Consider the following 27949-nt stretch of genomic DNA (forward strand, 5'->3'; position numbering starts at 1 on the left):
AACACAACTCATAGGAACTTTTTCTCTTAGGCTAAACTTACTAACAAACGAAGCTGGCTAAGAAACCTGCGGCCTCTTGTAAGATGTTGAGTTCACTGTATGCCTGCAAGCCTTTTAAGTGAAATTGGGTAATCACTTTTCATGGATTCAGTAGATAATATTAATACACTGGGTGAAATACTGGGCTACACAACTTCTAAGTTTCTTTGAATGCATGGCTCAGTTTACACAGACATCGTATAAAATCCATGATACTAAATTCAAATAAAGTCTTCAGTGCAAATCCAGAGCTTAAAATTTTCCTTTGTTTGAATCCTATAAATCTGAAAAGGAAAAGGGTATATACTTTATAAATCAGATTTGGTAAAGGCTAAATGTCCATTTCAATAGAAAATATTTGGCAAAATCTTTATGTTAAAGCAAGAGCTCACCCAAAAAGTTTAAATGCTCACTTCAGATACATCCAACATATGGAATTTTTAGTGTGATTGAGAAATAAAATGGATCCATGGAAGTGCTCAGGTACTGTAGTTGAAAAGTGCAGGAATAGAAAAACCACAAAATTTTATCAGCATAAAATTCTACATAGAAAGTATAGCCAGTTTCCAAGTAAAACAATTTCTACTATCGAAGATGCCATTTCTTGCACCAAAAATTCAGTATAGATACGTGATTCCCACAAAACCAAGAAAAAAGTGAATTGTGGGAAGGAGGAAGGGGACGGTGGTACCAGTGATAAAAAGTAACAACTATTTCTCTTCAAAACTTGACGTTAACATCTTCGTGTATGTTATGACCAGAACCACTATTAAGAAGGGAAAATCACACACCATAGTAAGAGTGTGTGTTGAACAATGGAGACTGCTAATTGTCATGCATTCGGACCTTGGAAGGGAGCATTCTACTTTAAAAAGATTGGCTTTGCAAAATCTTAATTTTCATTACATTAAAGGATGTAGGAAGTATGGAAGGAAAAGTCCAATGTGTTGTTTTAGCAGACTGGCAAATATTAGTCAAAAGTAGGAAACTTGCTCTTATGCTTCTGGAATGCAGGTGATTTTTACTCATCTCTTAGCCCCATTATTTAGTACAACAATATTTTTAGGTTCATTGGTCTCAATCACATTAGAAAGAATGGTAAGATATTATATGCAAAGATAATTAGCAAAAAATACTAAGTATCCATATTTTAAAATCCATAACCATATACCAATTTATGTAAGTTAGACATGTGGTTTAATAAATGTTCCAGGTGAGGTATACAGAATAAAGCTTTAGAATGTAGTAAGAAGAGTAATTTAGGGATGCTGAGTTGTGTGTTTAAGGAAATCTATAAAGTCTATTCAGCAGATAAGCATATAAATGGCATTGATAATTAACCAATTCAGTGATATGGCTCCAAGCTTAATACTATACTATAGAAGAAAAGAAAATTTGGATTACAGATAACAAGGAATGGTTTCAATTTTTTTCTTAGTAATCCTGCAATACACACCAGATGTGTTTGCCTCCAATGAGGCAAAACAAAACAAAAACCTACAGGACTACACAAAATTTGGACAGCCAACCCCCATAAAATAAATCTATATTTCAGTAACTAAAAGCTTTTATCAGCAAAGGAGTTCAAATTTTTAGAATGTCTCTACGTATGATGTGCTAATCCAGAGAAACAGGGAGAATGAGATGTCAGTAGAATAAATGCTTTTTCTAACAATTAAAAGCCCAAGATTTGGAAAGGCAGAGTGACTGGTTGACTAATAAACAAGATAACCACAGTATTCTCACATGGGAATTGTTCATTTAGTTCATGAATTAGATTTAAATTATTTTGAGAGTATTAGGACAGATCCCAGGTCTCAAAAACTAATTCCCCACCTTAATAATTCCACTTACCACTCTGCTTTTTATTGTTGTTTATCATATCAATATTAAAATTGTAGTAACCCATATGACCTTGATGTTTGTCATTTTCTTATGAAAACAGAGACAGTGGCTACCTGATTTGCTATGCTTTGCAAGACACCTGGGAATATGTCACATCTTTAAAACTGTGACAATAAAATCCAGAATTTACTCTTCAGGCACACACAGGGCTTTATAAATAATTCTTTCAAAATTCTATTTTGTCTTAAACACAAAGGTCTTGCCTCAAGGCAATGTTTCCTAAACGGCGTTCCATTAAATTACAATGCTATGAAATTCTGTTCCAAATGGCATCTGTAATCAAGTAAAGTTTGGAAAATTTTGAACTTAAGGCATTGCCTGAATAGAGTATAGATTAGAGGCTAGTGCCTGTCCAAAGCCAAGTAGAATTTTATGAGTATACTAATAATGATGGACGAGAAGGGTACATACATTTAATGAGAAACAATTTTGCCTTTATAAATTTTATGAAAGTGCACTAATTTAAGTAATATATTCACATGACTAAAGACTTGCAGAACAGAGCAACAATATGTGCAGATTAAATTTTTTGATTCCATACTTCATGGTGAAATGGGCCTAACAATAATGCTTACAAAATAAAAGTGATTTCCTCTTCACACTACATATTGACACAAAATATTATGTGTTAGAAAAAAATCTCGATTAATTATTTATAAAATTAGACAGCCATCTCTCCAAAGAATGTATTTGTGCCAAACCATATACCATATTAAAACCTATGAAATCTCACTCATGGTAAGTAAATTCTCAGACAGAATATGACTTTTAACTGGGTAATGATGCTAGAAAATATACTATTAAGGGTGCCTGGGTGGTTCAGTGGGTTAAAGCCACTGCCTTCGGTTCAGGTCATGATCCCAGAGTCCTGGGATCAAGCCCCGAATCAAGCTCTCTGCTCAGCAGGGAGCCTGCTTCCTCCTCTCTCTCTGCCCACCTCTCTGCCCACTTGTGATCTCTGTCTGTCAAATAAATAAATAAAATCTTAAAAAAAAGAAAAAGAAAAAGAAAATATACTATTAAGTGTAATAGTAGAGATGAGTTTTAGTTGCCTTTTAAATAACGAATGTCAGGGGAATGGTATAAATAAATAACATGCATCTAAGCTCTCCTCATATAGTGGCCTTATTCTGGAAATGTTGAAATTCCTCTATATCCATAGATGACACCTTCTTTCTAGAATAAAAGTGACTCAGTTCCCCTTGTTCATTCTACTGAATGTTCTTTATTTTTTTACCCTTACAAATAGTTGAGACAACTGAATTAAGAAATATAATCAAGCAGAGTCTTAAGAAGACAATGGAGTTATTTTTACATAATAAAACCCTAATAAAGTAACATAAAAATCAATTTAGAATGTTTCTTTTTTGTATTTGTGCAAAATAACTGACTCAGTATTTTTCTCATTAAAAATTAAAGCAGCCACCAAAATTTAAAATAAATTCAAGAAAAACTATGAGGGGCGCCTGGGTGGCTCAGTCATTAAGTGTCTGCCTTCAGCTCAGGTCATGATGCTAGGGTCCTGGGATCGAGCCCCACATCGGGCTCCCTGCTCAGCAGGGAGTCTGCTTCTCCCTCTCCTGCTCCCCCTGCTTATGTTCCCTCTCTCGCTGTGTCTCTCTCTGTCAAATAAATGGGTAAAATCTTAAAAAAAAAAAAAAGAAAGAAAAACCATGAGCTTCCTTATACAGATTTTAAGCACAAATTTAATTTTTTTAGTTTTGTTCACACTAAATGATAAAATGCTTTGGTCAGAAGCAAAAGAGAGAATACCCATAAAAATGATATTATTTAGGTACTATCAGGATGCTCCCTACCTTCAGAGAAGACTTTAGGAAGCACCTCCAATTCTTCAGTTATAGGACAGGTGGGATGATACTACACAATAAAATCCCCACTCTTTGTACTTACACTTAAAGGTCACAAGCACAGGGTCGTAAAGAAAAAGCGAGTTTCTTTAGGCCTCATGCTGCTGCTTGTCCATTAGGCTTTTCTTTCTCAGTCTGGCTTTTGGCAACCATTAGGTTCCCATGACTATTATTTGTAGTTTCCCCTTCCAGTAAAACTGAAGGGCATTTCAGGGAACAGTCCCTAGGTTCTGGCCAAAGTTAATGCCAAGATCCAACAGAGTCAAGTCATAGAGCAGAAGCAGGCCAGGGTCCAAGATGAGGCAACAGCAAACTCCAACAGGTTCATCTTTTTAGCTCTGGCACTTTAGGATTCACAGGATAAATCCCCATCTTATGAGCAAGGTAAAATCCAGAAAATACAAGTGTGAGCTATATAAGTGTCTTTATGCTTATATATTTATGCTGTTACTTTCAACAACAGGCCAAAGGCAGATTTCTGGGGCAATGGCAATTACGACACTCCAGGAGCAGGAAGAGTTACCAAAGAGAAGAATGACTGGTAACTTTGCTGTATTATTACTGGAGCAATTGTGTGACTACACAGTGTGGTTGTTTCATAGAGACAGCAAACTCAGCATCTGAATGTTTACCAATCTTGGCACACAATCGTCTCTCTATATACCTGTTTTCAACCCTATCAGGAAATTCCTCATATAAAAGATTATAAAGGGAAAAAAAGGTAAAAGTCATTGTCAGGCAAAGGACATTTTTATTAGTGATCACTGGCATATTTAAAACAGAAATTAAACTGAAAACTGAGAAAATATGTTCTCATGTGTGTTTCTATTTTCAGATTTCTAGGAATTGGAGACTTCCCAGGAATGTAGGAAGGAGATGGCTATACAGACAAAGAATATCTACTTTTTAAAGCAAAGTTTGATTCTCTAATGAAATAAAGAATCATAGCACTTTGATCATCATATACTATTCTAATGCCTTTTGGTAACATGGAGAGTACATCAAAACCTCTTTTGAAATCATTAATAATTTGGTTACAAAAGATGGTCCTTTTTAGAAGCCAAAACAGTCCATGCAGAAACTTTTCTTATCCCAACAGACTATGTCATATTTGTTTAATTCAGGATTAATAATTCTTAATAGGTCAACTTGAATCCACTTTTGTGGAAGAAGCCCTATGCATACCGAAATACCAGATTAACTTCTTTTTGTTTGAATTACTGTCTTTAAACTCTTGGTTTTGGTAAACTACATATAAATACTATAGATCATCTAAAAATAGATGGTCTCTGCTCTTAATCTATCCATAAAAATGTTCAATTAACAATGGAACATTCCCTAGTTTACCCATCAACACTCTCCCATAAAAATACTATTCAGCAAGTATTAATAATCCATGATAATTTTCTCATACCTCTTTGATTGGATATCTTTTTGGAGTCAGGAAGGGATAGTATAATTACAATGCACAAATTATATTCTCTTGTCATCTCTAAAGAAGAGACCCACACTAAACAAGCATTAGACACAATAAAACTCTGATAAAAAAGGCAGTGTTCAACTCAACTGCCTCACATTTTGAAACATGTAGGACCTCAATCACGTATTTTGAAATTGTTTTACTACGAAAGAAACACATTTTTAATCATTTACACTGGAATTCATTATAGCACCACCTTCTAGGTACTACAGTTGAATGTACTTAGCATTTGATGCTATGGCTAAGAGTTAAATTGCATATAGTGAAAGTCTCCCTAAATGAATCCCTTTGAAACGGGTTTCAGATAGACTCTTACGTTGAATTCAAATCATGATGAAGTTCTAGGACTTACATGGAAAATACATACAATTATTAAGACTTTGGTTTTTTAGTATATGTGCTGCCGAAGCGAGCACATCAATGTACCTATTTAATAAAACACAATCAAATACTCAGAAAAAAAAGTAAAACAATATTCAAATCCCAGTTATGTAGACATAGTCCTAATTTCATAGTGTTATCCATGTCTACCTCAATTCTTGGTGCTAACCTCAGTCACAACATACACAGATCACAGACTTGACATTTTTTTGGAGGAAGGGTATGTACTGTGATCTAAATGTTTGTGGCCCCTCAGATTCAGATGTTGACATCATACTGTCCGGTGTGATGATATTAGCAGATGGGGCCTTTGCAGAGGGCTTAGGTCATGAGGGTGGAGCCCTCATGAATGGAATTTGCGCTCTTGTAAAGGAGACCCCAAAGAGCTCCTGCATCCCTCCCACCATGTGAGGATACAACTAGACCTCTGCAACCTGGAGGAAGAAGGCCACACTGGCACCCTGATCTCATACTTGCAGTCTCCAGAACTGTGAGAAATAAATTTCTGTTGTTTATAAGCTACCTAGTCTGTGGTATTTGTTATAGCAGCCCGAACATACTAAGACAATGTGGAAAAGAGGCAAAATAAAATTTTGTCAACATTGTACTTGTCCTTTTAACCCACCTTTTGTTTTTTTGAGGAAGACTTCCATGTGTGATTTTGATATTTAAAAAAAATTTTTTTTAATTAGCACAACCTAAAAGGACAGAATCCTAAATATTTCTCTTTTATCTTCCCTATATTTTCCTTTTCTAGAAAATGTGTGTTCAGGGAGGGAAGATTCTACTCTACCTGGGAAGACTACATGGACTAGGACAAACAATTTTGAAAACAGAGCTTTGTTACCTAACCCACCTGCTTCATTTCCATCCTAAATTAGTGAGAATGATGTCCACATTACAGGGCTATTGAGGCTGTCAGATAATGACTTCCAGGATTATGTGAGTTAATGCATATAAAGCCCCACGCCTTCTCTCTGGCACACAATCAGCACCAAGTATGCTATTTGCCTTCTCTGTCTTCTTTTCTAATTCCGAAATCTGAGTGAGTAAATCTTTTTGAAAATCCTTAGAGAATAACTTAAAAATTACACTTCTAGTGCTCGCTTCGGCAGCACATATACTAAAAAAATTACACTTCTAAATTTAGATTTTATAGACCACAACTCAATATCTGAAAAGCTAGTAAAATATGAGGCCTGATCAAATGTGAAATAATTTAAACAGCTTATAGACTAAAAAAGTTGGATGGAACATTCACTCATATGAAAGTTATAGACCAAATTGTACATAATAATTTTTATCATAAACAGTGACATATCCCAATGAACAATAATTAAGTTTCTAAGCATTTAAAATAAATTTTATTTTGGGGGCACCTGGGTGGCTCAGTCAGTTAAGCATCTACCTTTGGAACAGGTCATGAAGGGTTCTAAGATCTAGCCTCACATTGGGCATCACTCTCCCTACTCAGTGGGAAGTCTGTTTCTCCCTCTCCCTCTGCCACTGCCCTCCACATCCCCAGCTTGTTCTCTCTCTCTCTCTCTCTCTCTCTCGCTCGTTCGCTTTCAAATAAATAAATAAAAATCTCTTAATAAAGGGGCGCCTGGGTGGCTCAGATGGTTAAGCATCTGCCTTGGGCTCAGGTCATGACCCCGGGGTTGTGGGATCAAGCCCCACATTGGGCTCTCTGCTCATTGGGGAGCCTGCTTCTTCCTCTCCTGTTCCCACTGCTTGTGCTCCTGGTCTCTCTCTCTGTCAAATAAATAAATAAAATCATTTTAAAAATCTTAAAAAACCATTTAAAAATTAATTTAAAAAGTACTTTATTTTTAATTGGTGATATGTCTACAGAAGTGTCTCTTCCCCCTTTTTATGAACATTTGAAAACAAATTTTATTGAGATAAGAGTAACAAGTCTATGTTAATGATAAAAATAAAATAAAGTAACAATTAAAATGCGCATGTCTCCTCCATGAAGCAGCTTTTTTCTTAAATCCACAGCATTTATTACTTAGAAAATTAATGATAAAAAAGGAAACAGTTTTTAGTGAACTTCAGAACTGGTATCTGTGAATCCTGTAGCAGGCCATTACTGTGTGTAATTAATGTTCTTTCCAAGGCACAAGTGGCCAGATTACTCTCCACAGAGATGTTAATGTGGCCCATGAGGGATGGATTTACATTTTCATATACTCCCAGCAGCTTCTTCTGATCACTCACCTTTTCCTATCTATTTATTATTTTGTCATATCCATTAGTGATATGCACATATTTCTGCAGTATCTGCTGTTTTCTAAGTTCAGGGAGGGAAAAAAAAAAAAAGACACCTGGCATTAAGTTGCACTGATTCTTTGTTTTTCCTTTCAAAGAGGCCACTGCTTTACGAAAATGCACTGAAGCACTTTATTGCTACACTAAAGACACTGTAGACTAAGCAAGTGGGGCCTAGATAAATATTAGGAAGGAATACTACAGAAAAAGGAAGGAAAAAAAAAGAAGACATTATAATGAACCAAACATTAAGAAAGAAAAGAGAGAAAGAAACAAAAGAAACAGGATATACAAAGTTCTGGGTCAATAAAACAGTATTTTCAATAAAAACTTGCGGATGCATTTGTAGTGAAAGCAGACTCAACTTTTACAAAAATATGACACAATGCTTTTAACAGAATTCAGTCACATAATAGAACAAAGTGGCTAATTCACTTTTTTTTAATTTATTGAAGTCCATTCTTATCTATGTCCCAGCTCCAAAAATTTCCTTTTAAAAAATTCAATTTCTTGATGATAATGAATAATGGTGATCTATTTACTAGTATCACAGTTTTAAGCCAAGTGTCTGTTCTATCTGATCCTCAGTATTCTCTTTTGTAGAATGGGAACATCATCATCTACCTCACTGGGCTACTGTAAGTTTTTAATGAGGTAAGTACGAAATGCTCTTGACACAGTGCTGGCGCTTAGTTGTGTTTTCAATATCTAGTATTTTTTTTTTTACTATAACTAGTGACTAGTAAAAATAATTAACACATGTCTAGCATGCATGTGCTTTTTGAAGATTGAGATAAGTTTTGAGAAAAAAACTCTGTCTTCTACAGGAAATAATTAATTTTATCAGGTGAGTAATACTCTGGATCAGGGATTTTCCACATAGACTATGCTTTAGTATCACAAATTACTGAGTAAAACAAAATCTTATCTTTAAATAATTCACCAGTTGGGGGCACTTGCGTGACTCAGTCAGTTAAGCACCCGACTCCTGGTTTCAGATCAGGTCATGATCTAGGAGTCCTAGGACAGAGCCTTGCATTGGGCTCCCTGCTCAGTGAGGATCTGCTTGTCCTCTCTCTCTCGCTCTCTGTTCCCTTCCTCTCTACTCCTTTCCCTCTGCTTCTCCCCCACTCTGCCTCAGTTTCTCAAATAAATGGATAATCTAAATAAATAAATAAATAAATAAATAAATATCCACCGATTGATTCAAATGTCTCATCAAGTTTAAGAATCATTGTTCTAGGGGCACCTGGGTAGCTGAGTGGGTTAAGCCTCTGCCTTGGGCTCAGGTCATGATCTCAGGGTCCTAGGATCAAGCCCCACATTAGGCTCTCTACTTAGCAGGGAGCCTGCTTCCCCCAATCTCTCTCTGCCTGCCTCTGCCTACTTGTGATCTCTCCGTCAAATAAATAAAATATTTTAAAAAAAGAATCATTGTTCTAGATGAATACTTACAAAATGTATACTCACAAATTATATTATATGAATTATATATTTTTAAAAATTTTTTATTTATCCATGTGTTTGCTTTTGCTTTTGAGTTTTGTGGTTAAACTGACGATCTCCTCATTTCACTTAACAACTATCTCCTGGGGTGCCTGGGTGGCTCAGTGGGTTAAAGCCTCTGCTTTCAGCTCAGGTCATGATCCCGGGGTCCTAGGATCGAGCCCCGAGTCGGGCTCTCTGCTCGGCAGGGAGCCTGCTTCCTCCTCTCTCTCTCTGCCTGCCTCTGCCTACTTGTGATCTCTGTCTGTCAAATGAAATGAATAAAATCTTAAAAAAAAAAAAAAAAAAAAAAAACACAACTATCTCCTTGGGGTGCCTGGGTGGCTCAGCAGGTTAAAGCTTCTGCCTTCGGTTCAGATCATGATCTCAGGGTCCTGGGATTGAGACCCACATCAGGCTCGGCAGGGAGCCTGCTTCCCCACCCCCTCTCTCTCTCTGACTGCCTCTCTGCCTACTTGTGATCTTTGTCTGTCAAATAAATAAATAAAATCTTAAAAAAAGACTATCTTCTCAGCTCTAAAACGTTTCTGCCTGTTTCATTAAAGTCTTTTTTGATTCTTCCATCACATAGTGAAGTCTCCCGCTTCTAAAATCCTAGAGCAGAGATCAACAAATATATTTTCCTTAAAGTGCTAAATATTAAATATTTTACGTTTGATAGGCGAAGTTACAACTACTCAACTCTATCCAGCAGCAGGAAATTAACCGGCCACCGAGAATGTTAAAACAAATAGGTGTAGCTGTATTCCAGGAAAACTTAATTTACAAAAACAGGCAGCAGGCTAGATCCAGACCAAGAGCTACAGTTTGTCAACCTCTGTTGCAGACTATCACTGCTCTCTTCCGTTTATTTTGACAATTCTACTCTGGACTGTACCCATAACTGGTACACACATTGAGAATGTCTCTGAAATTACAGTCTCCTCAGGGTGTCAGGAAGGATATCTTACGCATATTTTCAGCTATCTATGTAGAGTACTTCATATAGCAATGCTAATTATTTACTGATTTGAAATGATTTAAGATACGGAAGCAAGATTTAGTTGCCACTAACATCTTACCTGCATTCAAACATCTACTGAGACAGTGACTCTTGGGGTTCCCTAATGGGCACTCTTATCTGGCTGACTCCTTAGTTTATCTATAAATAAATACAATCTATCTCACATTGGTAATAATGAGAATTAGAAATACTATATATAAAAAATCAGACACACAGAAGGCACTTAAATTGTATTATTAAACAAAAAACAAACAGAGAAATGAAACAAGATAGGATCAGGAGGGAGACAAACCATAAGAGACTCTTAATGTCACAAAACAAACTGAGGGTGGCGGGGTGGCGGGGTGGATAGGTAGAGGGTTGTGGGGTTATGGACATTGGGGAGGGTATGTGCTATGGTGACTGCTCTGAAGTGTGTAAACCTGGCAATTCACAGACCTGTACCCCTGGGGCTACTAATACATTATGTTTTTTAAAAATAAAAAATATTATTAAAAAACAAACAAACAAACAGAGAACAGCTCTGAAAATTCCTGAGTGGACAAAACTAGTTTAGTCACACAAACAAAGCTTAATTTATTTAGCAAGACTAAATAAATTCTTGCTTATGCCTCTGAAAATCATAAGCACAACTTAAGCTGGTTCCTAAGGTTGATTTGAGGTAACCACTCACCAATTTCTTATCTAGACTTTTCTAAACCTGAATGCCTCCAAAAACACAGTGGCCCTAACCAGGTTACAAAAACAACAGGTAAAAAGGTTGAATATGCTAAGTTGATAGAAAAAATATGATACATGTAAACTGTCACCAAATATGTACAGGCTACCAATAAAAATGAGAAGGGATTTATTTTGTGTGCCCTCTGAAAGTTGAGTAAGGACTCTAGGCAGAAGCAAGAATTTTGTCACCATTGGAAATGCCTTAAAAAGAACAGACTGCCTCAGTGTATATACTTAATAAATGATGGTTTATTAAAGATGCTAAAGAAACAGTACATAAGAATGGAAAGAAGCAGGAAGAAAGATTTCCTCTAAATTCCTTACAATCCTGTAATCCACCAAAGTGTTAAAAGATATGTGAATACAGATAAATACCTGGCCTCCAGAAATTTGTATTACAAAGAGAAACTAAAGACTTACACAAATGCAACTATAATAAAATGTTTAAAACAAATAAGACTGATTACAAATGCAACATTACTAAAATTTTTTAAAAGTTTCTTCTACTTATCTAGAGCCTTCAAAGGAAATTTGAACATAGTATTTAAGCTCAGTTATGAAGGTGAGGTTAAAGCTAGAAATGGAAAAGCAGGAAGTCAGAGCATTTTAAGATGAAAGGACAACATGGCCAAAGGTATGGTGGCAGGAAATAGAATGCAGATGAATGAGACAGAGGGGCCAGTTCAGCTGGACTCAAGTATGATGATGGTGGAAGATGAGCCTGGAAAATTTTTTTGGAATTACAGGAACTGAAATGCTAGCCCTTAGACCCAGGAATAGGAATCACCAAAGTGGCAGGAACATATGAGATGGAGGTGTACTTCAATAAGACTATCTGATGGCAAATACAGAATTAAGTGGTAGAGTGAGAGGCTAGAGGTGAGAAGAGCCGTTAAGAGACTGACATAGTTCTAGGTAGTATGTCAAAAGTGCCCAAACTCTGTGTCAGGCAACATCAGAAAAGAACAAAGTACAAAAGAAGTATTTTGGTTGTACAATAGTCAGATCTCAGCAACTGACTTGGAGATGCAAGACCGGGAGGAGGGAGGTCTCAAATCTTCTAGACTAGAATGCTAATACCAATAACAGCAATAAGAGCAAAGCAAAGAAGGAAGACAGAGAGTACAGAGGACACTGTTCAAGGTGTCAGCAGCACAGGGAAGAGGAGCTGTCCAGCAGGCACTTGGAAAGGTCCGCCTGAAGCTTATGTGAAGGCCAAGGCTGAAGATAATGACGTGGGAGTTACTCCTACGGAGGAGAAAGCAGAGGTCACAAGAGGATGAGCTCTGTCAATCAACAGAACATACACAAAAGAAAAACTGAGCAGGAGTTGAAATAAGGAAAGAAGGAGCTGCAAAAAAGTAGTCAGAGAAGTAGGAGGAAAAGGAGGAGTACCTGGAAGCCAAAAGCTTAGGAAGCAACAGGTGCCAATATTGCCAAAGGCTGATGACAGGTTAAAACAAATGCAAGTTTGGAACTTAGGATAACATGATTATTACATGATTATACTTAATACATCTTACAAGAAAGAACTTATTCCCTCAAATCAAGGTATTTTCACAGGAGATTATCTTTTGAAGAAAAAACAGAAGACACCTGGAGCTACTCTGATCTCAAGGATAATTTCCTTAAACATTCTCAATTTGATCCTATTGGCTAATAATTTTCAACCACATCTAGTACCATTCTTCCAGGAGGTATATTTAAACATCAGGGGAATTTTTGGTAGTTACCATGACGGAGGGGAAGCTATCAGCATATGGAGGACAGGGGTCAAAGGTACTTAATGTCCTGCAATGAAACAGGCATTCCCACATCAAGAAGAGGTGTCCTGCCAAAACGCCAACAGTAGCAGCTGTTAGGAAACACTGTCACGTGCTGCTGTTTATCACTGAACACACCTTTGGCATACTTGAGAAGAACTGATAGAACTCTGGATTCTTATATTTTGGAGAATCAGATTTAAAATAAGGCAAATATCATTAATGCAGTTCATCCCTTAGAAACTGTTGAAGTAAATCCATGCCTTTTACTTTTGCTTTGTATTCATAGCTAATCTAATTCCAAAAGAAACTGTATTCAAGTAAATAACTTAGCAGGGCACCTTCTTCTTACAAATTATAATTCATCTGCATATTAACTCTAATCAGAATCTGTTTAGAGGTATAGACTTCTAATAAGAACACATTTATTGTGTTATTAGGTGAGTAAACTGGCGCCAAAGTTTGACATAAAAAACTTTCTAAATATACCAACGTTTTATGCAGATCTTTATTTTTCTAAACAAATATTTTTCTTGTGTTCACCACATGTACTTAATATTTTTAACTGAAAAATTGCTGCTTTAATGCCAAATACTACCAAAAATTAATTATCAGTTTAGATAATTGAACCACATATGTCAATTTTTGCAGGGCTATCTAATTGCATAAAACCTTTAACAAAAGTATCTTTATACCAGCATTGCATAGCTGTCACTCAAATTCCCTGTAAGATTTTCATGAACTCATTTGGGATTTAAATGAATATTAATGAAAACATTCACAGGAGGTTTTTGTAGCAGGACAGGAAAGTGTTTTCAAAAATATTGGCATTACTTGTTAACACTGATATTTATGAATATGTTGAAAACGTCTCTGGTGTACCCAAGCACCAATCAGTCCAGTGCTAACTGGACTAGTTTTATTATAGTCAAGTTCAGTTTGTTTAACTTGTGGTTAATTTTTTCCCAGTGCTCGATTATTACTGTTTATACATAAATGTGCATACCCCCTTCTTGTTTACTAACGACCATGTATATGGGATAAATGTGGCTTTTTTTTTTCCCTCTCTAGACAATGGTCCATATTAGGCTATTCTCTCACATTATGACTGTAAACTACTGATCTCCCAGGTAGGCAGACCAGGCACCTCAGTTCACCATTTGAGGGGCCAACTGAGAAAACGAAGTTTTCTCTTTAAAAAAATCTTTTAAGCTCTGTTTCTCGCTAAGACTTGGTGTACAGTTGTTTCTCAATACATTTCCTAATCACTTTGATCCAGTTTTGAGAAAGGCTGTGACACACCAAAATGACCTCTTAGACAATGAGAGTCCATGTAACAGTTCATGAGGCAATCCAACACTGTTAGGCCATCTAATGGGAAACATGGCATTTATAAGAGTTCCTAAATATCTGTCAAGAATAAGGCAGTGATCTTTACAACAACCTAACAGTCTCAAGGCCACATAATTAATATGTACACTAGCTGCCATTATATATGTGCTTGGCACAGTGCTAAGAATTTCACAGGTATTAACTCATTTGACCTTTACTCCCATTATATGAAATTGAATATTATCCTCTTTTTGTACATGAAGAAATGAAGAAACAGTTTTTGAGAAGTTTTTGCACATGAAGAAACCAAGATTTCGAGAGGTTTGGCAATCTGTCCTAGCTGGTAAAAGGCAGAGCCAGGATAAAAACCCAGAGAGACCAGACTACAGAGGCCCTGCTTTTACCCTCTTCCCTCCTTTGCCCGAGACCCGGGCCTTTAGCTGTGGAATCTGAGCAAGTTAACTCTTGGTGCCTAAATTCCTCTTCTACAAATGTAGATATTGATAGACTCACAGAGAGTAGTAGCATAGTGCCTAGAACTTGGTAAACATTACAGAGATGTTGCTACAGTCCTATACTCTTGGGCTTCTCAAAGTAGGTGGACTGTAGTCCGCCCCAAGGGTAGAATAAATTGCAGCTCAGTCTCTTCTTCCAAAAAAATGGAACTCGATCATGGGCAGAGATAATTTCCAGGGAAAGAGTCTCCTTCCCTCATAGCAAGAAGAAAAGTCTCCATTTCCTGCCTATACACAGTCACTCAACAGGCAAAAGAATGGGGCTGGATACACCAGTTTCTGAGGCGAGGTGCCTTTCTCACACTGCCTTTGATCAGTTCTTAAAAACATTTCTTACAACTGCTAAATCCCTTTCAAGTTATTTAGGATATACGTCTCTTACATTGAGAAGGAAACTGACTGAAAGCTAACAGGACATTGTGATGAGCCCCAGGTGTCAGAAGTGTCAAATCACTACGTCGCACACCTGAAACTAATATTATTACGCTGTATGTTAACTGGAATTTAAATGAAAACTTAAATTAAAAAAATAAATAAAACTTATATCTAACAACAACAACAAAGCACTAATAGTATAGGAGGAAGATTAACCTGGATAACCAGATGTGAAGTTTTTTGAGAACAGAATTCCACTCCCATCCACCTTGGTAACCATAGTGCAGTGTCTGGAATGATTCCAGAGGTTCAAAAATAGCTAGTCTATGTTTTAGGTGTTTTCCATAAACGTTATTCCTCATGATAGCACCTCAGGGTAGATACTACCAACCACATTTTAGAGATAAGAAAAACTGAGGAAATTGTTAAATAATTGCTCAACCTTACGAAAGTACAAAACTGACCTTGAAATCTAACTCTGAAGTTAATTACCTTTTTCCATGTGAATATCTTAAAAGAAAAAAAAGTTTACTGAATATAAATATAGAAATAAAAGTAAATGCAGGAGACCTCCTTTTATTTCAGATTCATGATCCAGGAATGACTCTGGATGAGGGTTATTTCCATAGGTCACTCTGCCCTTCTTCCCTTCAGGAGGGCTCAAGGCTGAAAATATAAGCTATGTATTATAAAAGAGTAAATGCATACCCAGAAATAAACTGAGCATTTATAGGAGGATTCAAGAACTTGGACATTGGGAAATGGTATTAAAATTTCACATCACTTACCATTATTAAAACACTCCCTGGGGAGAAAAAGCAGTATGTAATTGCAAACTGCTGATGTGAGTTTTGGGAAAAAAAAAAAAAAAAAAAAAAAAAACAGTTTCTGACTTTATGAGTTGTTACACAACACACTGAGTTGCTTAAGGTAATAATCTTTCCCTTTCACTGAATCATTCAGTTGCCCATTCACTTAGATTGCTTTAAATGTAATGTGTTCAGAAGCAGAAAGTGGAGTTAAGACTGCTTCACCAGGGCTAAATAAGGGTCACCTTGTTCAACCCTCATCTACTCTCTGCAGCCACCACCCAGCTTTGATACTCAGCCACACTTAGCTGAAATGCACACTTAGTACTTGTGGTTCCAAGGACGACAGCACATTCAAGTCAATGCGTCTTTTGAAAGTTTGCAGCCCTTCTGAGCTCTCAACTTGTGCTCAACCATAAGCACGCAGTGCCAGGAAAGGGCATCTAGCGCCCACTGTTTCCTCCTGACCAGTCTTTTCCCCAACGCCCTCGTGATGCCTGACTATTTTAATTCTCCACTGTGTCTCTTTTGGACCAGGAAAGGAGGAGGACATGAAATATTAGCTTTCCTACAAACACCAGCCAGCTCTCAGTCAACCCAACCCACTGAGTACTTCTCCAGGAAGAGATGGCAGTCACTTAAGAGAAACCGCTCGGGGGGGGGGGGGGGGGGGGGGGGGGGGGGGGGGTGGTGGGTGTGTGGGTGTGTGTGTGTGGGTGTGTGTGTTTTAATATCCCTGGAGTAAACCACAAAATCCCCTCGCCAGACCTACCAGGAAAGTGGCCTTGGTCATGACCACCCTCACCAAGGCAGTCTGCAATCCCTTGAGCGGAAGTAAGGGAGAAAAGGGGCTGCAAAGGGCAGTAGCTGGGGAGCAGCCGCTGAGGGTAGGCGGTTCACACGTGAGCCGCGTCTCTAGCCTCCAACAATACCTGCCCAGGCCTGGCGCCCCCAGCGTGGCGCAGCGGCCCAGGAAACCCGCGTGATACTGGAAGACGCAGGCCCTCCTCGACCCCGGTCCAATCACGCTCCCTTCTGCCCGAGCGCAGGCCTCTCCCCGACGCATCTTTCCATCCGCCTCCGCCCCACTATACAACCTGGGGACCAAAAAATTAGGAAGACACCTCCTCCCCGTTGGTCCCCTCCTCTCAGCCTCTCCAAGCCCCGATCATGGGTTACAAGAAAAGACCCTCCCTTCACACACTTCCCCCACCACTCGTCCGCAATTGCTCGGCAACCAGACCACCCCGGGCTGTTACCGGGTCTGAGACGGGATGCCGGCGACAGGCGCGCTGGCGACACGCCTGTTGGGGACCAGCCCTGGGAGACTCGTGGGCCAAGGAGAGGGGGAGCAGTGCGTGGGCAGTCTGCGCAAGAGCCCAGAGGATACGCACTTCCTAGCCAAAAGCACGCGGGCGCTTCCAGCCCAGGACCCCTCGGGCCCACCTCCCCGACGCGCGCGCATAGGGGCGCGCGCCCGAGCCCGCGTAGGCTGCGGCCCCCTCAGCTCCCGCGCAGCTGTCCGTGCGTCTCATTGACGCGAGCTCTCCTGCCGCCGCGGCTCAGGGGGTTTTTGTCTATATAAGGGCTGCCTGGCCCGCTCTGCGTCGGCGCGTTTGTCGCCGACTATCCATTATTTTTACACACGCGTGCGGCTCCGCCGGCAGCTGGTTTGGCAGGGGCACGCTCGCCTTCCTCTCGCCGGCGCCGCCGCCTCCCCCCTCCCTCCCGGGGTGTACTTACTTCACCCGATGTCTGGCACGGGGTGGGCGCTGCAGCAGTCCGTTTCGCCCCCGCCGCCGCAGCCGGTTCGCTTCGCTGTCCCCGGGTGAATGGAATTATTTATTTATTTCTGTCCCTAGACTTGTCCTCGCCCGCCGCAGCCGGCGGAGGAGGGGTGGAGGGTGGAGGGGAGGCACGGCGGCTGAGCGCCCTAGTTGGTGCCCGGGAGCGCGCGCCGCCGGGCGGCGGGAGTGGAGGAGGAGGGCGGGGGCGAGCGCTCTGGGCTGTCCGCGAGCCCGCCGGCCGCGGGTGGGGGCGAACCCCGCCCTGTGACTCAGGGCCGACTGAGCATGCTCCCAGCGACTGTCACCGCTGTAGACACTCTCTGGGGCTCTCGGCCCTTCACTTCAGAGTTTAGTTTGGGCCAAGAAAGAAAATCAAGAGTCGGATAAGAAGACCTTTTGTTCCGGATCGGTCGTGACACGTTTTACTGAAGTACGTTGGCGGCGAGCCTAGAGGCCAGGTGTGCAGTAGCTCTACTTCGGTACCCTCGGGAAGTTGTGCAATCTCTATGAGCGGGAAAGTGTGCACGGGTGAGGAGCCTACACAGTGCAGGGAAATTTGAAGATTCTCATTGTGAGTGTGGCAGGAAAGTGTTGGGCCGTTTTTCAATTAAGGTCTTTTTTTGGAGCGAAGGGAGGAATGGCAGGGATGGAGATTAGGCTCACCAACCAGAGCACGGGAAAGATAAAATTTACACCGTGGAACAAGGAGTACAGAAAATAGTACAAAAAGAGCTTGAAAGCAGGAAAGAAATGAAGTAAAGTCACTGTAACTAATTTCTCCCATTTTTAGTTTCTCAGATTATTTAATTCTTCCAAGTAGGATTTAATATTTGTCAATGAATAGTGCTGGGGATAATGGTAATTCCACAACCATTAGTTTGGTTTGTTCTACCTTTATTTATTTTATTTTTTTCTTCACTGTCTAGAACATGTATTTTGGGGAAGCTAGAAAGAGGAAGGGCTGGAAGTGAACATTTAGTAACACCAAAGATTGGTTTCCTTAAATGTCTTCAGAGTTGAACTGCTTCTTAGAAGAAAAGGAACAACAAGAAATATGGGGTTGGGGCGCCTGGGTGGCTCAGTGGGTTGGGCCTCTGCCTTCGGCTCACGTCATGGTCTCGGGGTCCTGGGATCGAGCCCCACATCGGGGTCTCTGCTCGGCAGGGAGCCTGCTTCCCTCTCTCTCTCTTTCTCTGCCTGCCTCTCTGCCTACTTGTGATCTCTCTGTGTCAAATAAATATATAAAATCTTTTAAAAAAAAAATGTGGGGTTGAATTTGAGAATTGGGATTGTCGTTTTTCTGTCAGTGTAACAGAACTTCACCTCCAATACACATACCTCTCTGCTCCTGAAAATGGGGAAAAGATACAAAGTTATTGTAAGGACCTATTTTATATTTTTATTTTAGCCAGAGGCTTCCATTGATGTTAAACAATAACTTTGTTGTTTAACCCTTAAACTGTCCCTGCTTCTCTTCCCCCAGGCGCTTAAAAACAAGTCCCAGAAACCAGCTCCAGGTGTGGAGGCCAAGAAAAACAAGGCTGTACCCACCTCGGGTCTGGCTCTGACATAAGTACAGCCATCTTTGGCAAAGCAAAAGCCGGCACCTTGCACTGTAAGAGTGGGTTAGCATAAGAATGGCCATCCTGAAGGCCCGGAAGCCATTTTACTGAGTGTCCCTAACAGGCCGACACTGCGTATACCACCAGGGCGGTTAGGTGATGGCACCACAGGGACCAAATGTTGGAGAAAAACAAATAGTTAACTTGCAGAGATCACAATCCTGCTAGACCCGAGTCTCCCTTGGTTTGCAAATGTCCTGGTGATTTACAACAAAAAGGCCACCTTTTCAATGGTTAAGTACCTCGAGGCCAAAGGTCGCCCTCCCCACCATAAAACTGTAGGAGGCTGAGGCAGAAGGAAATGTAAGTAAGGTGAAAATTCTTCTAAACTCACTTAACCGCCAGGGTGACACTGGGGTAGCAAAAAGTTAAAGTTAAACTGTCAAAGTGGGGCGCAAGAGATGTATGTAGCTATGAAAAAATGCCTTGAAAATGCTATATAAACCCTTGGCTTTGAGTGCTCGGGGGTCCTTGTTGAAACCCGCTGCGCTGGGCGGATACTTGGACCCCAGCTAGCTGGAAATAAACCTCACTGTGTGACTTGCATTATCGAGAGTGTTCTCTGTCTAATTGAGGGGTCTTCAACTCCGTACCCTAACAGTTATGTCAATCTTAGATATTAATATAACTTCCTGGAAGCTTTTCTTATTTATTCTAGAACTGAAATCATTTATAAGAAGTCAAGATAACTTAGTTGAAATAACTGAAGCTTTGAAGCTGCAGGGACAGGAATCAAAATAGTAATAACAGTAACAGTAATAATAATAATAATTGCTTATTTATAAGTGTTTATCACCGTCAGGAACTGTCCTAAGCGCTTTAATGGGTTATTTCAATTAATAAAATACTATGATTTTTCACATTTTACAAATTTGGAAATAGACAAGCATAGGGGGAGGAAAACTTTTTCCCTTCTTCCCTTCTATGTTCTTTGATTGGTCTAATAAGTAAATTGACATAAGACAGATTAACAGGAGAAACACAAATTCTTATGTCAGAGTCCATAAAAATATGAGACTCAAAGAAGTGACCAAAGCAGACAAGGTTGGTTTCTACCTCCTTATAGGCCCTGAATTCTCTATCTCCAGTGATAGGGATGTCTCTCTACCTCCTGGTACTGAGAGGGTAACTTAACATGGGAGATTTACTTCCTGTTTTCACAGGGACAAAAGGTGGTCAGAGTGTCCTTCTTGTACTGGATGTTTCCCAAGTAACTTTAATTCAAAATAATCAATATGCCAAAGTGGCCTATTTGGGGATAGCATTTTCTGCCCCCCCCCTTCACAAGTTAAAGTCGTTTAGCTAAATTCACATTGTCCTGCTTCTGCCACAGCCCGTTTGTAGGCTAGTACAAAACTTGAATCTTAGGGGCGCCTGGGTGGCTCAGTGGGTTAAAGCCTCTGCCTTCGGCTTGGGTTATGGTCCCAGGGTCCTGGGATCGAGCCCCGCATAGGGCTCTCTGCTCGGCGGGGAGCCTGCTTCCTCCTCTCTCTCTGCCTTCCTCTCTGCCTACTTGTGATCTCTGTCAAATAAATAAATAAAATCTTTAAAAAAAAAAAAAAACACTTGAATCTTAGTTTCTACAGCTACCAAGTAGAAATAATATCAACTTGTTATTTCTGTCATAAGATTTAGGTGAAAGGATATATGTATAGTAAATGGTAGATAATACAAGTGAATAAATGTTGCCTATTAGTAATTTCAAGAAGTTGGAAGACCGTTTTACAGAGGAAGGATGTTGGAAATGAAGGAACTAAAGCAAAAAATTCCAGAAAGAACTAGTGTGAAGTGACATTTATATAAAATATCATAGGCATCTGATAGTGATAACATGTCTAGCAGTGACTATAAACATTTCATTTTCCTCACAAAAAATAATGTTAAATTTTGAAAAGAAACAACACCAAGACATACATCTCTAGGTCATGTTCTTCAATGTTTCCTATTGCCATTTTTCCTGCTTGTTCATCACTCATTTCCTTTCAAAGATGAGAAAGAAGAAAGACCATATATTTTCTGAATTTTTTTTTTAAAGATTTTTTATTTATTTATTTATTTATTTGACAGAGAGAGATCACAAGTAGACGGAGAGGCAGGCAGAGAGAGAGAGAGAGAGAGAGAGGGAAGCAGGTTCCCTGCTGAGCAGAGAACCCGATGTGGGACTCTATCCCAGGACCCTGAGATCATGACCTGAGCCAAAGGCAGCGGCTTAACCCACTGAGCCACCCAGGCGCCCCTATTTTCTGAATTTTGACCCCATTCTACATTTTCCTTCTTTTCGACTTTTTTTCTTCTTTTCTGTTTTTGTTTGTTGTTTATTTTTACAGCCCCACATTCTTGGTTCATCTAATTCATTGTCAAATTTCTAAACATCACCGCCCATAGCATGAATCATAACTGTATCAAGTTTTGTTTTGTTTTAATTCTTGTTTTCCCAACAATTAAAACTCTGGATCTAATTTACCTACTGCCCCAGTGTTAGTATTTGGGGATTCATCTTTAAGTTGCCTTATTGCTATGGTTAGGCATGCTATGTAAATATTTGTTTTGATTAGAAAGGAATCTGAAAGGGAATTAGGTGGGAACAAATCTAGTCAGTTTTTCCTATGACATGGTGTTAATATTACTCAGAAGTTGAGAAAAGAATACAATTAAGGGAAAGGACAAACTGTATGATCAGAACCTAAATGTTTTTGGTAAAATGTTTTGCCTGGATTTCTATTCATAAGGTGAAATAACAGTGGAAGAAACAAAGAAAAACAATATATTCAATATCCTAGCAACCCCTTTTCCACAAATAAGTATACTAGTAAATACATTAATCGCATATAAACTAATAAAGCTCAAATATCTTGTACTGTCTACCCACAGCCCTACCCTCAGCTATGAGGTTCTGTACCCTCATCTATGAACTGTCAGGTTCTTCACTCCTCAATCATGCCATATCTTCTCACATTTGCTGACTTTTTGCATTCCCCATTTTCTCTTTTTCGTGTCAAACTTGTCTGAGCCTTGTTTTTTCTTCAGGTCCAGCAAATGTGTCATCGCCTCTCTAGCATTTCAAGGATTCCTTCAATAAGAATTAATTCCATCTTCCTCTGTGTTCTTTTTCATAGAACATGGTGTATGACTCTATTTGGGGCACCCCTTTCTGCTTTACATTATGTCTATATTATAATTTTTTTTCTGTCTCCCCAAACTATTAGGTTGTTGGAGGACAGAGATGACATTTACACATCTCTGTAGTCTTCCAGTATCTGGCACAAATTCTTGCAGATAGAAGGTAATCAATGTTTGCCAGTTGGAGGAAAGAAATAATAGTGTGACTTGAAGGAACAGATATCTGGTAGAGGTTGTTGGTGCTCACAATTTCCATGATCTGCATTTCCCAGCTTCTCTTACAGTTATATTGGAGCCAAGTGACTAGTTCTAACTAGTAGAGTATGAATGAAAATAACATATATCATTTCTAGGCAAAAGGAGTTAAGAGACAGTATGCTTCCTTCATTTTTGCTTTTCTCAGTCTCATGTTTTAGATAGAATAGCTATAAAACAGAGTCATTAAAAGATAAAGAAGGACTGCTTGGTTTTCACAAGACTGTGTGTGAACAAGAAACCATTACTGTGTTAAGTCACTGATATTTGGGGCATTATTTGTTATGAGAACATGGCTTAGCTTATTCTGACCAATACACGGTGTTACCTAAGAAGACTATAAATCATAATGGAATAAAGACCCAATGAAACATTGAGCTTAAGAGAAAGCTTTAATGTGTTCTTAAGTCAAGGCTAAAAAATAGATATTTCACAACCCAAAATAGATATTTAATAGTTTTTTCATAGCAAGGCATGGTGTGTGTGTGTGTGTGTGTGTGTGTGTGTGTGTATGTATGTAAACTATACACCATAGATTGGTTTTAACTAAGAGCAAAAGGCCAAATGTCCAAATATTTCCCCTTAGCCTGGATGAAAAGAAATGTACCTGCCATCCAGTGGCAGCATACAATGACAGATTGTAGTGGGCTAGCAGCCGTTAATATGATGGCTCTGACCTGGTTTCATAGAATGTATAAAATATGAAAGACCTGTGTCCATTGCTTGTACATTTATATCTTGAGTACATCCACATAGTCTACTCTGGAAATATCTTCTAAGGAAGCTTCCCATTGAATTGTGGAGAATGCAAATCTAGTCCCCTTTTACAAAGAATTAAAAAAAAAAAAAAGGGACATCTAGGTGGCTCAGTTGGCTAAGCATCTGCCTTAGGCTCAGGTCATGGTCCCAGGGCCGTGGGATTGAGCCCTGCATCTGGCTCCCTGTTTGGTGGGGACCCTGCTTCTCCCTCTGCCCCTCTCCCTGCTTGTGCTCTTTTTCTCTCTCTCAAATAAATGAAATCTTTAAAAAGAGAAAGAGAGAATAATTGTGTTGGACATTGCTGTATGGTGTGAATTTCCATAATTATACAATAGCCCAGAGAGGTCTTTTGTCAAAATAAATGAGCTTTGAAGCTCTAAAAATCTCTTGATGGGTTCTGCATTTAAACTCTTATCCATTGGTATTTTTCTAATTTTATGCTTTATTTAATGCTATCTGTAAATTGAGCTTAATGGATTCTAATTGTAAGTGTCTTATAGATGCCATCATCTAAATATATATATGTGTATATATATAATAATTTTTTTAAGATTTTATTTTTAAGTAATCTCTACACTAAACTAGGAGCTTGAAATTACAACCTGGAGATCAAGAGTCACGTGCTCTACTAACTGAGCCAGCTAAGTGCCCCTGAATATTTTAATTATTCTGAAGCATATAGAAGTTCTCATTATAAACTGTAAACCTTTCTGGGCAGGGTTCTTGTAAATAGTGACTTATGATTATTTAATACTTAATGAATTTTATGAAATAAATCAATGAGGACTGAACATAGTACCAAGAAACCCAAGTTTCAGTGCCTTTTCCTGTGCATATAGTCTTAGCTGGGTCACTTAATCTTTTAGCTTCACTATCTTAATCTCTACAGTACTTTCAAGCACTTCAAGTGTGCAAAGATCCACAGAGATTATGCATAATTTTAACAAGTGAAAATATATGCATGGTAGAGGATTTTTTCCTAATTAACCAAAAACAGGTATTTCCTTATATTTTGGACAGCAGTATTGACCAGGATACGTTTTATAAAATGCAACCATAAAGTTATCTGCTTAAATTGTACCACTGTGTAACTTGCTCTGTGCCTGGAATGTCCTTGAAGGTTGAGTCACTGTTTACATTTACATAATGCTTCCCAGGTCACAAGAGAGTTTCATGCTAAAATACTCTGGGCTACCTGCCTTTCAGTAAGCTAAGTTTTCAATTGCCCTTGCTTTGTTTCTTTGGCTAAAGTTCAGGCCAAATACCATTTCATTTTTCATTCAGAAGCTCTTTTTCTGCTTTCTCTCTGCCAGGAATTGACCCAAACTTCATATTTGCTTTGCCATTTTGCTATGTAAAGGTAAATGATTTCTTAATGTTGGCTAATTTTTCTGGGATTATGTTGATAGTGACCTTGAACAATCACTTGTTACAAATTGTTTTCCCAAGAAATAATCTGTATGAGATTAGTTACATAAACTGTGGTATTAGTTTCAAATCCACAAAATGCGATTCTGCCTTTAGCCCTCTGATTTGGGCTGGAGCCTAGCAATGCAGGTGGTCACCTGAGGCTTATTGATCTGTTTTTTTTGTTTTTGTTTTTGTTTTTATCTTGGTCCAACAAAATTTCATTTCTCAATACAGGTCCACAGTCAAGAAATCCAGTAATGACTTTGAAATGTTTATCTTCAATGAGTTTCATTCATTTGGCATATTTGTTAGCAATCTGCCAGGCACTATGATAAACTTTTTAGTTGTAAGTAGTGCTTCTCTCAAGAAGCCTATACACTATTTATTTAATTTTCAGACGGATTGTGATACTAATGCTGTGATTACATCCACTGCATAATTATGTTTGTTCATAGATACACACCAGAGTATAAATACTGGGCTATCAGGTTTTTTGAATGATGCTCTTTGCAGGTGTTTTTTTTTGTTTGTTTTTTGTTTTAATCTGAACTGGAATAGACCACCCTTGTTATTGAGTTGAAGAGTTATCTACAAACTCAGAAATATGTTTCAAAAAAAGACATGTAGAGTTCCTCCTCAGTAGCTTTTACAGAAGAGAATAAGCTTTCTTTCCTGACACCAAAGACCAAAACAGAAATTGTGGATTTCCTTATCAATATGCCACATTTATTTCATGTTAAATACCTTTGCATTGAAGTATAACTTATATATCTTAAAATGCTTATGTTTTAAGTGTATAGTTAGATGACTCTTAACTACCACTCCAATCAAGATTTAGAGAACTTCTGTCATCCCAGAAATTCCCCCTTGCTATTTTTTAGTCAATCTTCTGTGTAACCCAGGCAATCACTGATCTGGTTTTTATCATCATAGACTAGCCAGTTTTCCCTATTCTAACTGTTATATAAATGGAATGATGTAATCTGTCTGCTTTTGTAACTGACTTCTTTCATTCGGCATATTTATCTTTAATTCATTCATTTAGTTATGTATATGCTTTAGTAGTCTGTTCTTTTCATTGCTGAGTAGGGTTCTATTGTGTGGAATGCTACAAGTTCTTTATCAGTTCACATGTTGATGGATATTTGGATGATTTCTATTATTTGCTTCTATAAATATTTAAACACAAGTATTTCTGTGGACATATGTTATCATATCAAGTTTGGTTTTTAATACATACATTAAAAACTTTTTAAAAATAGCAATATAATGTCTGAAATTAGTATTTCAGATACTCAGCATCTGAATAACTGGATATCAGCCTAGTTGGGCACTTCATTAATGCACTAATTTGGCAGACACAGATCTGTCTAAACTTTACTTTCTTCATAAGTAGTAAAAAATTGATTTGGTTATTAAGAAAGATCAACCAGAAATGTAGATAGAATTGCTTTCTAAATTATAAAGCTTAACAAATAAAAGGTGGTATTATCTTATGTAAAATATGTACATATTTATTAAATAATCCCTCAGAAATAAAATAACTAAGTAAAACAAACTGATTTGACATAATTTGAATTATGATAACAAAGACAATGTAAAATTAATTAAGATTTGATATTTAAATTTATCTCCTTAATATATTTTTTAAATATTTTATTTATTTGACAGACAGAGATCACAAGCAGGCAGAGAGGCAGGCAGAGAGAGAGGAGGAAGCAGGCTCCCTGCTGAGCAGAGAGCCCGATGCGGGGCTCGATCCCAGGACCCTGAGATCATGACCTGAGCCGAAGGCAGAGGCTTTAACCCACTGAGCCACCCAGGTGCCCCATTGGCTCCATACTTTAAATAAGTTTCTATTCAGTTAAGATTACACATATATATTTGAGTAACTATAAGAAAAATCATTTATTATATAGGAATACAGACCCACTTGTAGAGTAGTACATAAAATGATATTCTTTCCCTCTGTCTTTCAACCAAATTGTAACTTGAAGATAAAATTCTTCCTCATAACTATTCTGGAAAATTTTATCTCTTTCCCTAAGTATGGATTTGGGTATGAGATCTTTAAAGATTATCCCTCTTTTTATTTGAGAGTTTTTTCTTCCTTCCTTTCTGCTCTGGTTACTATTTTTATATAAAAAGTTTAAAACTGCACTATAAATCACCAACAGTTTCATTACATTCATGGATTCTGTTTGCAGAACCAGGATGGCTTGTCTCTGCTCCATAACATCTAGAACCTCAACTAGAAAGAATGGAACCCAGGGTCCTAATATCATTTAGGGGCTTCTTCAATCACATGTCTGGTTCCTGGGCTGGAATGAGTCAAAGACTATGCTTGCCTGTGTCTCCATATTTCAGTGCTCACAGTGGCACTGAAATATGGCTTCTCCTTGGGATTTTTTACAGTATGATGGGTGTCCAAAAGGCAGCCTTGTGAGAGCTAGCCTTTTATGACCCAGATAGAAATTGACCTGAACTCAGAAGTTACTGAGTATCTCCTTCACTTCATTCTTCTTCATTGTTAACTAGTGAGTCACAGTCAGTTTTCTATGGCTGTTGTACCAAATTTTCACAAAATTTGTGGTTTAAAACAAATCAAGTTTATAAACCCTTGATTCTGTGAGTTGGAAGTCTGAGTGAGCTTGACTAGTTCCTCTGTCCTGGGTCTCACAATCTGGGGGAAATTTTGTTTCCAAGGCTCAATTCAGGTCCTTGAAGTTGGAGGGCTGAAGTCCCCAATTCTTGGGTGTCTGTTAGTTCCTTAAGGTTACCTCTATTCCTTGTCACATATACCCTCTATCTTCAAAAAGTTACAGTCCCTGGAATCTATCTCATGCTTCAAATCTCTCTGACTTTCCCTTTGTTTCATCTCTTCTGCCTCCAGCTGGTGAAACATCTCTGCTTTTCAGGATTCATGTGATAACATTGGGTTCACTGGATAATCTCCCTATTTTAAGGCTCATAACTTACCTACATCGCAAAGTCCTGTAACAACATATTCACAGGATCCAAGAATT

At 38.6% G+C, this 27949-nt stretch overlaps 1 protein-coding gene across 1 annotated transcript in view; it reads right to left on the reverse strand.

Annotated features, from left to right (window-relative positions):
* LOC111160201 (solute carrier family 16 member 7) overlaps positions 1-17790 on the reverse strand; it is a 177118-nt gene extending 159328 nt beyond the window's left edge. Inside the window, exon 1 of the mRNA XM_022523108.1 lies at positions 17714-17790. The gene's annotated coding sequence lies outside the window, so the exon portion shown is untranslated. The remainder of the gene's footprint in view (positions 1-17713) is intronic.
* Positions 17791-27949: the final 10159 nt, after the last annotated feature.

This window comes from Enhydra lutris, unplaced genomic scaffold (assembly GCF_002288905.1).
Source record: "Enhydra lutris kenyoni isolate GAN:26980312 unplaced genomic scaffold, ASM228890v2 scaffoldscaffold74, whole genome shotgun sequence".
In the NCBI taxonomy this organism is placed as follows: domain Eukaryota; kingdom Metazoa; phylum Chordata; class Mammalia; order Carnivora; family Mustelidae; genus Enhydra; species Enhydra lutris.